We start from the raw sequence: 14,012 nt of genomic DNA on the forward strand, positions 1-14,012 counted from the left end.
GAGCAGAAAGGAGGGGCAAGAAATGTGACAAAAGCCCATGAAGTGAAACATAAAGGCCAGCACTGCTGTAGAAATGAAAGATTCTTCAGTTGGACAGAGGAAGCTGTTCAGCAATTAGGAGCGTAAGAAGTTTTAATGATAGCGATGGAAGAGCACAGAATTAAACATAGAGAAGGTCCTGGCCAAAGAACATCAAAAGAAAACACTGCAGCAACATGTAAGATCTAGTCATTCTTGCTTAACTGTTTTATTTATTAATTTGCATATTCAAGAAGAAATAACTTAAAGTTATCTTAAAATCTTAGACTTTGATAATAAAGCCACACCACAGGTGACTAATTGTACTTTATATCACTTCATTTGCATTTTAGTGTCTGATGGTATGCAAAAATAGTTTTTTGACCTTGTGAGGATTCCCTTGCTGTCCTCTGCAGGGAAATGGGTAAATGAACCTGAAAGCAATTGCAGTCAGCTGGAGTAGGGGGCAGTGGTTGTGGTGCTCCCCTGGTGTGCAAGTCCCATAGTCACTGCCTTTGCACAATGTTGGTTAGACAATTCTCCTGCAGAAAGCGGTAGAAAATCACCTCTGTCATGTCCCCTACCTGCCAGACAGCACAGGAGTTTCAGGGAGAAAGGGCACTGAAGAACGCCTCAATTAATCCTGCCTGAACAATGAGCCATTAAAAAAAGGAAGGGAAGGGGAATAAGAAAAGAGACTGCTTTTTATGCATTTTAAGCAAACACTTGAAAAGACAAGCATTGTTGTATTGTCTCACTAAATGACAAAATCAGGATACAAACAAGAAAGAAGAGGAGATAGGTTCAAATTCCCTGCCTGGGAAAGGTGTAAATCTCAGGATTTGCAGTTGTCAGTGGATATCCCAATATATACAAGTACTTAATGAATAAGCATCCCAGAAGTCCAAATGCATAGCACAGATTACTATCTCAGGAACAGTATCCTATTTATGTAGTAATATTGTTTTTGAGAATCTCAAAGAAATGTATACATTTATACTCATTTGTGTACTGATACTGTAAAATTACATGACAGACAGAGCAAAGAAGGGGTTATAAAATGCTTCTAAAAAGCAAATGAGACCAGAAAAAAAAAAAAAAAAAGGCAAAAAATAAAAAAGCAGTAGCAGATGCCTTTACATATCAGCATTAAAATATTAAAGAAAAAATATTAAAATATTAAAGAAATAAATCTAAATCAACATTTTTTTGTGAATGAATACAGACAATATAGCTGATAAGAGAAAAAAATAGCATTGATGTGCAGCATTATGACTTTAAAATTGTGAAACTAGCACTCCTTCCCCACCCATGCATCCCTACAAGTCAAAAAATGTTCTCTAAACTGTATACTGATGCATCAGGAACCAAATCCACCTAATTATCTTTATGTTTTCTTTTCATAAGATGGAAAAGTTCCTATATGGTATATATAGCCATAATCTCTAGGTATCTATCAAAAGCTTTATTAAAGTAGAAGATGAAAAATAAATGCCATTCTATAATCAAGAAATTAGTGTTTCTGGTTTTCTACCCATTTGTGAATGTGCAGTTTCATTTCATTTACTTTCTCTTTTCCTCTCTAGCATCCGTTTTGTTTTGTTCCACTTGCTAGCTGTTTAATTTCACTGAAAATAAGTATTTTTCCCTTCTTAAAAAATAAAAATAAAAAATAAACCTACTATTTGCCACTCATTACATTTCTTTAAACCTCATCATTCTTTTCCCTGTGTCAACTGTTTTGTCACCTAAATTACTTCCTCTTACACTCTTCCTTTACAAGTAATATTCTAAATCTGATGCTCTTTTGGAAAACATTACCTCTCATAATGGCATGTATGTGTTCGTTACTTTCCCAGTTATATTATCCCATCACAAGAAATACAGTGACTTTTGAACTTCAAAACTTTTTCAACCCTACAAGAGCTGATGAGCAAGGTATTTTTGCTTTGTCTTCCTTTGCACCAAATCAGAACAAATTTAGTATCAGCTTGACCTGAGGATTGAATTGAATCATTAGGTAAAATTGAACACTTGTAGAATATGTAAATAAGTAAAATAGTGTAGTGATATACCATGTAATGGACTCCTTCAAAAGCTGTTCTGCACAATACTGCAGATGTTAAGGAGGTTATTTATTTTGCCTCAGACTTTCATTGTTTGTTCTTTATGAAAGCTCCCAGACAAATTTATATAAATTCTAGGGAGACATTTTTAAACAGAATTCTTTGTAGCATCACCTATGATAGTTCAGCATACTTAGGAAACAGAAAAGCTCATCTTGCTTCTTTCTGAAATCCATTGATTCCAAGAATTATTTGTTACCTTAACTAATATCTATAGAAGTATGCCTTCACCACAAATATATATATGCTCTTATAGGTTTCTGAAACAGGGCTTTAAAATATTACTAAAAAAAAAAGTATGTTGCGCTCTCTACAAGACACTAATTTGCCTGTCTGACCTTTAATTAATTATTTCATTAATCTGTCATTCCTAGCAGTAATTATTCTTTGGATATGGCATGCACAATTTACTTAAGGGAAAAAGAAGATCCAAGTTGAAACAATTTTCACATTTCCTAATGACCAGGCATAGTGGAGAACCTTCCATAGGTCACCTGATGGTAAACATAGTTCTTTGATTATCCAGTAGTGAAATGTTAGTTATTTACTGGAGATTTTATTTTATTGTTATTTTTAATTTGTGCTTGCAGTTGTGTTATACTGACATAGTTTTCACAACTTTCTAATGAATCTGAGAGTTGGAGAAGAGTCGAAAGAGACATCTTATGCAACTACTTTTCCAGCAAAATCACTAGCTCTACTTTTGCATATCTTCAATGACTTCTTGGTGTTGAGTGAGATGGAACCACAACAGATTTGCTACCATGTTCAGTCTTTCCCTGGTTTCTCTTTCAGGGAACATTTGGGATTCTTCAAGCAGTATTTTCTTCTGTTTATACTTAGAACCATAACCATGCAAAATATCTCTGCATATTTCAGAATAAGACCACATTAAATCTGTTAAACACTCTTGCCACAGCTTTGGTTTTATTTTTTAAGTATTTCCTTTCCATCTAGCTTTTATTTTAAATCTTAATTTTCTATTACATGTTACTATAGCACCTTCTTGTCTTCTTGACTTTTGTTTCTGATGCCTTCTTCATTAAGTCTTTATGGCACCTGCTTTGACGTAAGTCTATTTCTAGAAAACTTTATCATCTGAGAAATTCCTTTTTCTTTTCCAGATTTTCTTTTTAGGTACTGCTTTGGTGAACAGTCAGACTGCCTTCAATAGGTTGTATTTAGTTTCTTCCAAGTAAGTGATATCTTCCAGCTGTTTCAGTACAGGTGGGAAAGCTATCCTTCTCCACATTTAAGCTGAGCATTTCAGTCTGGAATAAGTAATTTAGAATGAAGAGAGGCCACAATATTAATTTCCAAACTCTAAAGAATAACATGCTACTTTTTAGAAGGATATTAATTTACCCAGCTGTCAACAGTTGTCCTAACCATATAGGAAGATAGATAAGGAAGGTGGTTTACTTTTCTTCGCTGCATTAATCTACTGAAAGTTACTGATCCTTCCTTAAAGGAGGGCTTCTGTCAAGTTCTGCTCCTTGGCAAGAGTTGAGTCCTCTGTTTTCTGGTTCTCCTTGTTTGAGGTATAATAGCTCTTCTAAAAATTATGAGCCTAAACCTAAACTGCCAGCTGTATGAAAACTTGTAAAAGTTTATTTCTGTCTAATTTAATCAACAGAACTGGAACATAAGGATCTGTTTCACCTGTTTCTTGTTATGAGGACACATTGTTCTAACTATGTAGTCTCTTGCTTTTAGTTTACATTATTTTTATCCATGTTTGGATTGTCCATGATGCCTCCTTCAATGCAAGTTGTTTTTTTGTTTGTTTGTTTGTTTGAGGGGATGGGGGGGAAAAGAAGAAGGGGGCTAAAAGTTCTTTCCTCCTGGAATGATTTGTAGGTAGCTAAAATATGGAACAGTTTGTAAAAATATGGGACAGTTTGTAAAAGAGGTCATTAACTTTCCATATCCTGATATCAGAACAAACTGTGCAACTAATGAGCAGTCCTTCTCCCCTCAGAGAAGAACTAGGCTCCACTCCTTCACATATCTGAGATTCCCCTTTCCAGCAAGACCTCTTTTTTCCCCCACATCTCCTGATATGACAAGTTAAGCAAATATGCCAACGCAAGTAAAAAATCTGAAAGAAACTAAAAGAATGTAAGGCAAATAAAATTGGAATAACAAAGCAAGCCTAATATACTTACCAGATGCTAAATAACTAGAAATATCTACAAAATAGCCGTCTTACAAGTTATACTTTTATGTACCCTATAGGAAGTTGCTTAACAGAGGCTGGTATTTTTACAAAGCTTTCTCGGTCATATTTTTAATGGCAGACACGTTTTTCCACTTTTATTTGTATGTTCTAAATCAAACCATGAGCTGAAGATTATTCAAGAGATCTTTTTCCAGCTGTTTGCTATTACAGCTCTGAGCTAAAAGTCAATGTTATAACAACAACCTGGTTTTGTTTTGTTTTTTTTAAGGTAACTTTAAAATATAATTTTGGCTGTTAACTTCAGGCTGCCTCATCTATACCCACTTCTTTCCTTAAATCTACTTAAAGCTATTCTATCTCAAAAAGTGAAAATTAACTGAGACATTATTGCTTAAATGCATTGATAATAATATTGTTTAGATTTAGCAGTAATTACCTATTCCCTTCTCACAGTCAAACAGGATTAGCATTCGTTTCTTGCCGATGCTTGCTCTCCCTCTGCAAACCTGTATTTCCAGCTGTGAAATAACAAATAACTAATCTTCACCCCTTCTCTACCTCCTGAATTTCCCAGAACTTTCCTATGGGAAAATTAAATATCTTAAGTGCGTCTACAGGGTCTCATTAAGACTTTTTTTTTTTTAATAAATAACTTCAGAGACCTGTAATGTCAAATGTATGTATGGAGGGAAAAGAAATGGAGTTGATAGAGTAAGAACTGATCACTTGAAAAGGAATCTAATATTGAATAATATTATGTTTTTTTCAGGTAAAAATCAAAACTTAAACATGCACATTAAAACAAAACACCTCTGCCTAGCTTGAAAAATGTATCATTTTTTCATGTGCTTAGCCTATTTCTTATATTGGTTTGGATTTGTTGCTGAAAGATATTTTCTCGGATTGATGGAGGAACTTCACCACATCATCTATAAAGACTTCAGCTACTCCCATATATTGTCCTTGCACCCATCTCTCCTTACAGATACAGGTCCTCTTATATTTGTGAGCGGAAAAATAAACTTATTTTTTGGTAAGTCCTGCATAAGCAGGTCTCTGTTCATTTGAATAAGTTACATATATGCTGTCTAGCCCCACAGAGTAAGTTGCAGAACTGAAGTATCCATCAGTCAAGTATAAAGAAACTCTTAATCTTCTTTAATATTGCAGATATGTTTTTTTTTTTTTGCAGCTACATTTTATAAACTTTTTTCTTCAGCAAATAAAACTACCTACAAAATAAGGTCCCTGTAAATTTTCATTTCCTTCATTTTAGCTGTTTCTTAAATTGTTTTTGAAGAATAAGCAGAAACTGCTATCAGTGAGAGAAACCAGTGGATTGCATAAAGAAACTTTAATTTTACTTCCATAGGTTGAAAATGAGAATAAAACCTATTTCTTTCAAGTAAATGATTTTTATTTTTTTTTTTATCTGCTAAAGATGCGACCTCTGGCTGAGTCACCACTATGAGTCCTGAGATTTCCAAAAAGGAGTTAATCAGCTTTCAGCAGTGCTAGAATCATCACGTTGCAGCACTGACATTATCAGCCAGTGACAGTGTAGTCTAATGATGTAATCCTTCTAACTTTGTCTTACACTGCTGCACCAGAGCACACTGCCTATACAGGTACAGGGGTAGACCGACTGCATTTCCAGCTCTGTCATCGTTTCTTGGTGTGTAAACACCTGCCAACCACTGCAGCTCCAATGAAATGTGGTTTTGCGACATTAATTATGGCTGATAAACATAATTATGATAAATATATGATAATTATAGAAAAATCCAGCTGGAGGCCGGTCACTAGTGGCGTTCCCCAGGGCTCAGTACTGGGCCAGTCCTCTTTAATATCTTTATCGATAATCTGGACGAGGGGATCAAGAGCACGCTCAGTAAGTTCACAGATGACACCAAGTTAGGTGCATGTGTCGATCTGCTCAAGGGTAGGAAGGCTCTGCAGGAGGATCTGGATAGGCTGGACCAATGGGCTGAGGTCAACTGTATGAAGTTCAACAAGGCCAAGTGCCGGGTCCTCCACCTGGGGCGCAATAACCCCAAGCAGAGCTACAGGCTGGGGGATGAGTGGTTGGAAAGCTGCCAGGCAGAGAATGACCTGGGAGTATTGGTGGATAGTCAGCTGAATATGAGCCAGCAGTGTGCTCAGGTGGCCAAGAAGGCCAACGGCATCCTGGCTTGCATAAGAAGCAGTGTGGCCAGCAGGTCTAGGGAAGTGATTGTCCCCCTGTACTCGGCTCTGGTGAGGCCGCACCTCGAGTACTGTGTTCAGTTTTGGGCCCCTCACTACAAGAAGGACATTGAGGTTCTCGAAAGAGTCCAGAGAAGGGTGATGAAGCTGGTGAGGGGTCTGGAGAACAAGTCCTACGAGGAGCAGCTGAGAGAGTTGGAATTGTTCAGCCTGGAGAAGAGGAGGCTCAGGGGCAACCTTATCGCTCTTTATAAGTACATTAAAGGAGGGTGTAGCAAGGTGGGGGTTGGTCTATTCTCCCATGTGCCTGGTGACAGGACGAGGGGGAATGGGCTAAAGTTGTGCCAGGGGAGTTTTAGGTTAGATGTTAGGAAGAACTTCTTTACTGAGAGGGTTGTGAAGCATTGGAATGGGCTGCCCAGGGAAGTGGTAGAGTCACCATCCCTGGAGGTCTTCAAAAGATGTTTAGATGTAGAGCTTAGTGATATGGTTTAGTGGAGGACTTGTTAGTGTTAGGTCAGAGGTTGGACTTGATGATCTTGAGGTCTCTTCCAACCTAGACAATTCTGTGATTCTGTGAGGGAGAAAAATAGTTGAAAGCAATACATGTAGTTAATGTGCAAATAGAATGCACGTTAACTTTCATCTGAAATCAGTACATATTTTCTTATTCATAAACATTAAGCTATGATATTTTATCATATTTTTAGTGGGGTTTTGGAGAAAAGTGTGTCACTTTTCTTTACCATTTTATTTTGCATCTTATTTCACACATAAAATTAAATTTAAAATGAAGCCTCAAGAAACATAGATGCATCCTGACCCAAAAAAAAAAAAAAAAAAAAAAAAAGGCATGCAACAAATTCTGTTATGGAAAATCAAAAATATGGAATTGTGATTTGAGCAGCACTTGAGAGGGAAGGTACTGTTATTTTGATAATCGCAGGACAGCCATAAGGCTCAAAAGAAAATAATAGGGATTACAACAATTCTCACTTCTTCTTCACACCACTTCAGAAATCAAATAAAAATGAGGATATCTGCTCTTAGGAACCTGGAATTCAAATAGACCAGAAGAGGCACCAGTACTATGCCACTTAATTCATTACTTGTACAGCAGCTACGATCTTGTTTTTTTAACATGGGAGATGCCTCCAGGCAGATATTACAAAGAATTCCGAAACCAAAAGTACAATTAGGCCCAAGGCCAACAGCCTGAAGCATGACTCAGTCAAGGGACATCAGATCACAGATCAATATCTCTGGTAAAAAGAATAAAAGCAGAATGAAGCAGGCTGCATACAAGGAAAAGAAAAAAAAAAAAAAGTAATGAGTAGCAATATCTTCCTAGCCTCGGTTTGAAGAGGACAATAAATTGAGAAGTGTGATTCAACAGTCATATGTTGATATTATTGCTATATTCTTCTGGGAGAAATTCCTTAAAATCAAGCTACGACCAGGCTATTTAATGCCTCTCTATTAACTGCAAACCATAGTGATTTAATGTAATTTTATCTTTAGACTCTGTAACTACAGAACCATATACATAACTTTACCCATGTGAATCGTCTCCAAGATTTAAGCAGGATTATACATATAATGAATGCATGGTCAAAACTGATCTGAAAGGAAGAAGTAAACCGTAGCATGAATAAATAATGCTTAATGAAATGTTGTTTTTGAGGCAACTTTATGTTTTTTCAAAAGAGTTGCCTGGTTATCTGTGAGACAGCCATGTTCAAATGCCACCAGGTGCAATCTGTAATCTGCTGTGATAATTTCTTTTTGCCTTCATTACCCAAGCTGCCACCTATGAGAGCAGCCGCTGGATGTACCCTCTCTGGGACACAACCATTGTGTATAAAGAACTGCCTGCTATGCAGACAGCATGCTTCACCCTATGCACATCCCCTTGTAGGCTCAGCAGTAACACAAGTGGGCATTGCAAAAAGTTTCTGAAGGAGGCATGTTTATTTTTCACTCTGTAGAAACATATTCTGCACAAAATGTTGTGGTTACAAATCTCCTTTGTTTCTGAACTCGCCTTAAGCAGCTCTTAGAGTCTTACTTCCTTTTTTGACAGTTTGCTGGACTACTGCTCACATGGGTAAAGTCATAACTAAATTCCCTTCTCAGGACTCATTCCAAACCTGATGGGAAAGTAAACACTTTTGCACAATGTTTTTTGCCTGTGTTTCTCCAGTTGCTTTTGCAACACAACCAGCTTTGCTCAGCAGCAAAGCCTACTCAAGTAGATAGTGCTATTGCCTGCACTAACACAAGACACTTATTCAAGAAGATTACAAAATAATGAAGAAATTGTGGTATTACAGCATTGTAAATTTCATCAGTGAGTACAGAGAGGCACTCTCAACGTAACAGATCACCATTTCTAGTTTCTCTCTTTCCATAATCCAACTTCTCTGAATATAAGTAAACAAAAAATTTGGTATTTTAAACTTAAATACTGCAGAGGTAGCTACGTATAATGCTTATATTGTAGTTTAGAAGTTCAGTTTTACCCCAGAACAGACAAATGATTTGCAGATGATTAAAATGCTATTTATTGTACTAGTACCTTCTTTTACAAATATATAGGATGGCACTTTAAATTACCTTGAGAAAGCTTGACTGCATAAGGTTGCATATTAAGCATTTCTGTACTGTATCGAGGATTTGTATTGGAATTGCTTAAAACTATGAAGTGTCACAATCTGTTGAAAGGCCCAGGAAGACAGCCAATACTTTAAAAATGTACATTATTAGCAATTACCCCACATAACAAAATCATGAACATGAATTAATTACTACAACCAGACTGAGGACACACCAAAACCATGGGATTTAAATGTGGGTTTACTCTTAGTTCAGCTGCTCAGCTAAGGCACTCACATCCATGGATGAGAAGGAAATCTTGTCATTCATTGATTGGGTTGCAGCTTGCCTTCTTTCTGCAAACACAAAATTGAAGATTACTGAAGTTATCTCAGACTTCAACCTCATCACAAGAGAAAACCTGCTGTTGTCGCAGAGCACCTTGCTCCCTCCAGTTATTCTCACCAAAAATATCTCCCTTTTCTTCTTCCCACTTCCACACCCTTAAGGGGTTTTTGCCTTGCTTCAGTAGACTGCTGGTGTGCTCTCTGCTCCAAAAATGTGTAAGCTGGCTTCCTACAGTACAGTATAATGAATGAATAAAAAGAAGAGTCGCTGTTCTCAGCTTAGATATACTGACACTTTCTCTTTCCAGCATCTTAACCATGCTGTGAGTTCCTGAGCATATTCAGTCCTCTCACTTGCCCCAGACACCTTTTCTGAAGCAGTTTATATCATCAGCTGAGTGAGTTATGCCCATATTCACAAGTGGTTCATCCATCCAGGCTCTCAAAGTATTATAAAACACATTACCATATGTATATGGCTTTATGTACAGTTATTATGTAGAGCTTGATACATAGATATGTGTTAATTAAACATACTTTCTGAAAAGAACAAATCTGATCAAACAAAATACTTCTCTTATTGAACTTACTAGTAAATAACTTCAAAAGTAAGCCAAGGTTAGGACACACTGAGAAAGATTTCTGAACTTTTCTCTCAATTAAACCAAGGTGAGAAGCTTTTGCGGGTGATATTTCTCCTGAAACTAACGGAAATAAAATGGTGGTAGGTGAGAGAAAACTGTACTCTATTGTCCCTGCCTCTGTGTTGTCCCTTGGAGCAAGGAAGGTATCTGAGGAGGGGAATCTGTTTTGTTATAAAGACTGTGTATCTTAATTGCAGCCATGGGAAAAAAAAATAATACACTGACAAAATATAGCTATCCTTTCTCATTTATCAGGAATACTTTAGGCATGGATAAAGCTCCATCTGAGTTATCTGTTTAGGTAAATTATCTTGGAAGGATCTTTATATTGTATAATTAGCTCAGAGCTGAGCTGCATCTCTTGTGGGTAGCACAGCTGTCAGCAGCACATTGTCTTTGCACTCCTAGGAGGTTGCAGGGCTCTGCTGCCCCAAGACCCTCTGCTCTGGGCTTGCAAAACATGTAATTGCTATTAACAAAGTATTGAATTTGAATCTGTTGAGCATTTTACAATTGCTATTAACAAGGTATTGACTAGTGAATTTGATAAGCATTTCAGGAAGGTGGTGGCAGAGCTTGAATAGCCATAGACCCAACAGCAGCCTTTTTGGAGGTGCCTGCGTTTTAGAAGTTTCCATCCAAAAAGGAGAGAGAGTTTTTTGATGTAATTAGGTACTTTCAGGGATTAGTTGGAGAAGGAATCACCGTAAGCACTTATTATAACTCCTGTTAGAGCAGTTCCAGAGGAGGACCACAAAAATGATCAGAGGGTAGGAGCACCTCTCCTATGAAGAAAGTCTGAGAGAGCAGGAGTTGTTCAGCCTGGAGAAGGGAAGGCTCAAGGGGCACCTCATTGTGGCCTTTCAGTACTTAAAGGGGGCTTATAAAAAAGATAGAGAGCAACTTTTTACAAGAACAGATAGTGATAGAACAAGGGGGAACAGTTTTAAACTAAAAGAGGGAAGATTTAGATTAGATGTTAGGAGGAAATTCTTCACTCATATGGTGGTGAGGCACTGGAACAGGTTGCCCAGAGATGCTCCGTATCTTGAGGTGTTCAAGGCTTGGTTGGATGGGGACCTGGGCAACCTGACCTGAATCAAGGAGGTGTCCCTGCCCTTGGCAGGGAGTTGGAATTAGATGATCTTTATGGTCCCTTCCAACCCAAACCCTTTTGTGATTCTATTATGATTCCATATTTTTTACTGTAAGGTACAAATACTTCAAAAGTTCTTGCTCTATTGTTCCTATTCTAGTCAGTTCAGTTTTCAAGTAATTTGAGAAAACACATCCTAATAGCTTAAAAATAGGCTTTTATAGCCAAATTTAAAAACAGCTGAAATTCTGAAAAAGCTTTATGATCTGCAGCTACAGTATACTGTAGTTACACGGAGCATTTCACCCTTAATGTAAATGTTTTACATTTGAAAAACAAAGTTAAGCAAAATGTAATTCTGCCTTCAAATTTCAAATGAGCTTTGGCAGGCAACATATGTTCCCCAAAAGCGCACTTTGGGGACTTAGGCCTTGACAGAAGGAAAGCACTGACAGGATGAGCAACCAAGTGATATGTTCCACCTCTGTTTTCAGTCGTGCTATCATTTGCACCATTTACAACAACAGCTACAACAAAAATGATTACTCACAAAGCAACAGCTGTCCTTCTTCAAACTGCTCTTAAAACCCATCTCTGTCATGATGTTTACAAAAATTTGACAATGGTTAGGCAGACAACATCCTGCAATTACCACTTATTCCACAGATGAGCACCATTTCATTCCTAACTTTGCTGTATTTGCCTTTAGAGATATTTTGCAATGTGCTCCAAATAGTTAGGAAATAATGATAGAGACTCTAGATATCAGAAATATTTTTTTAAAGAATTAAATGTCCTGTTTATTGTTAGACTGAGGTGCATGTTCTCAGTTATAAAGATCTGAGCAAATGAAAACAGTAAATGTCTCCCGTATTTATACTAGCTAATAATTTACTCCTAATTATGAAATTACATCTAATCATCTCCCTTAGGTAACAATGCCATACTGAATAATCTGATGTGTAAAACCAGTTTTAAGTATCAAGTTGAAAGAAATTCACTGAACAGTATCGTAGGAATGCTAACTACAGCTAGGAGCATAATTAAGAAAATCAAGTATTTCCAGTATAACCCCAGCAATCATTTTTGGGATATATTACAATAGAATTTCAGGCAAATGAAGATCTCCTTAGGTATATTGCTCATATTCAACAATATCAGAGAAGCTAGATTTCATCAGCTGCCTTAAAACCCCTTAGCTATCACTGTTTCCACCACCAGTCATATAAAAACAGACTTGATTTCGAGAGTAGTATGTTCACAGCTCTGGGGGTAGTGGCAGCAAGATTCATCTATCACCTTGTCTCCACCTAGTACAGATCTATCTGATAGGTGTTCTGAAAATATCTTATCATGCTGGATTTCTTAACACACAAACCGTGAGGAAATGTGGAGGTGAAAAAAGCTGTCCTAAAATGCCAGTGGTTCAAAAACTCTTCTGAATACCGGAGAACAGGTTTGAAGTTTTGCTGAAATTTGAAGCGTCTCTCTCTGCGGTCGGGATTGCTGACTCCCAAGAGAATAGCCTAATTCGTAGGCCCTGGGCATGCTCTGACAAAACTGGATTTCTCTAATTCTGAATGTTCAGTGGAGGTGACAGGGAAGAAAGGGAAGGAAATGTAAATATGTCCTCCATCCATCTAAAAACAAGCCAATGATCAGGTTTTTTATTCATATCAGGGAAGTGTTAGAGAGCTACATAGAATATTCTAAAGATAAAAATCTCCTCTGAATATGTATATGAGCGCTTGTACAATTTTTTGAATACTTCAACAATTTCAATAGTAACCCATGAGATGCTGGACTAAAAGTGTTCAAATGGTAACTAATATTCAAATAACCCATCAAAAGTGTATTTGCAACAGACTAGCATCATGAAAAGAATTTTGGATAAAGAGGAACAGATGAAGAGAAATCGTAAAGAGAACTCAGAGGAGCTGTCAAAGTCCCCCAGGACAGCTTTAGACAGAATTAGGACACCATTTGCAGGGAAAGTTGTTGTTATGGACACTGAACACTCAGCCCTAGCTCCCTGCAATGGAAGCAGCCAGAGAGGAGCCCGGCTGTTCAGCTTTGATCAGAATTGAAATTACACTTAATTTTCTTGTAACCTGTTGTTTCCAAATGTTAAAAGGAAAAGTCCAGCCTCAGACCAGACTTGAATCATGAATATATGTCCAGGCGGAAGTGAAAAATCTTGGGCATTCTCTCCAGTGAAGCCAAAGTAAAGAGGGATATAAAGGCACATACAGGACACCTCATACCTAATCCATGGTTCAGAGACATGAGCATTAAAGAATTACACTTTAAGTTAAATACTGACACACAGCACTGGGATGGTGCCAGGACAGGTAGAAAGATGCCATCTGGGAGTTTTAAGTGATAGTGTGGCAAAGTACATCTCTTCTGCAATGAGACGATGGCACATGGCATCTTCACAGCTTGGGCATAGTGTTTCAGAGCTTATCTCAGCATTCCTGCTGCTGAATCTCAATCATAAATTGCAGCACCAACTTGTGCCTGATTTTCTTGCATCTATGGTGAGGGCTGTAAGAATTTTCACTTTCTCTTCTCTCCTCTCCTGCCTTCACAGCCCAAAGACTGGCATAAGTAATCTTACATTAGAGATTAAAAAATGGTTTTATAAGAAATAACCAAGTGTGGTGTTGAATTGGGGTTGCTCAGTCTAAAGAGGAGGCTCCAGTGGGACCTTACAACAGTCTTCCAGTACCTAAAGGCCTACAAGAAAGCTGGAGAAGGACTCTTTGTCAGGGAGTGTAGCGATGGGACAAGGGGTAA

The 14,012-nt window shown here is 37.5% G+C and overlaps 1 protein-coding gene across 10 annotated transcripts in view; it reads right to left on the reverse strand.

The window, feature by feature from the left end:
* Window positions 1-14,012, reverse strand: part of LOC311436441 (uncharacterized protein) — a 289,119-nt gene that overhangs the window by 213,888 nt on the left and 61,219 nt on the right. Inside the window, exon 1 of one of the 10 annotated variants that reach the window (XR_014692859.1) lies at window positions 9,424-9,483. The exons of the other annotated variants lie outside the window; for them this stretch is intronic. The gene's annotated coding sequence lies outside the window, so the exon portion shown is untranslated. Of the gene's footprint in view, window positions 1-9,423; window positions 9,484-14,012 lie in introns of those variants that run through there. 10 annotated transcript variants of the gene reach the window in all.

Source organism: Aythya ferina, assembly GCF_964211825.1.
Source record: "Aythya ferina genome assembly, chromosome: 4".
NCBI classification, from domain to species: domain Eukaryota; kingdom Metazoa; phylum Chordata; class Aves; order Anseriformes; family Anatidae; genus Aythya; species Aythya ferina.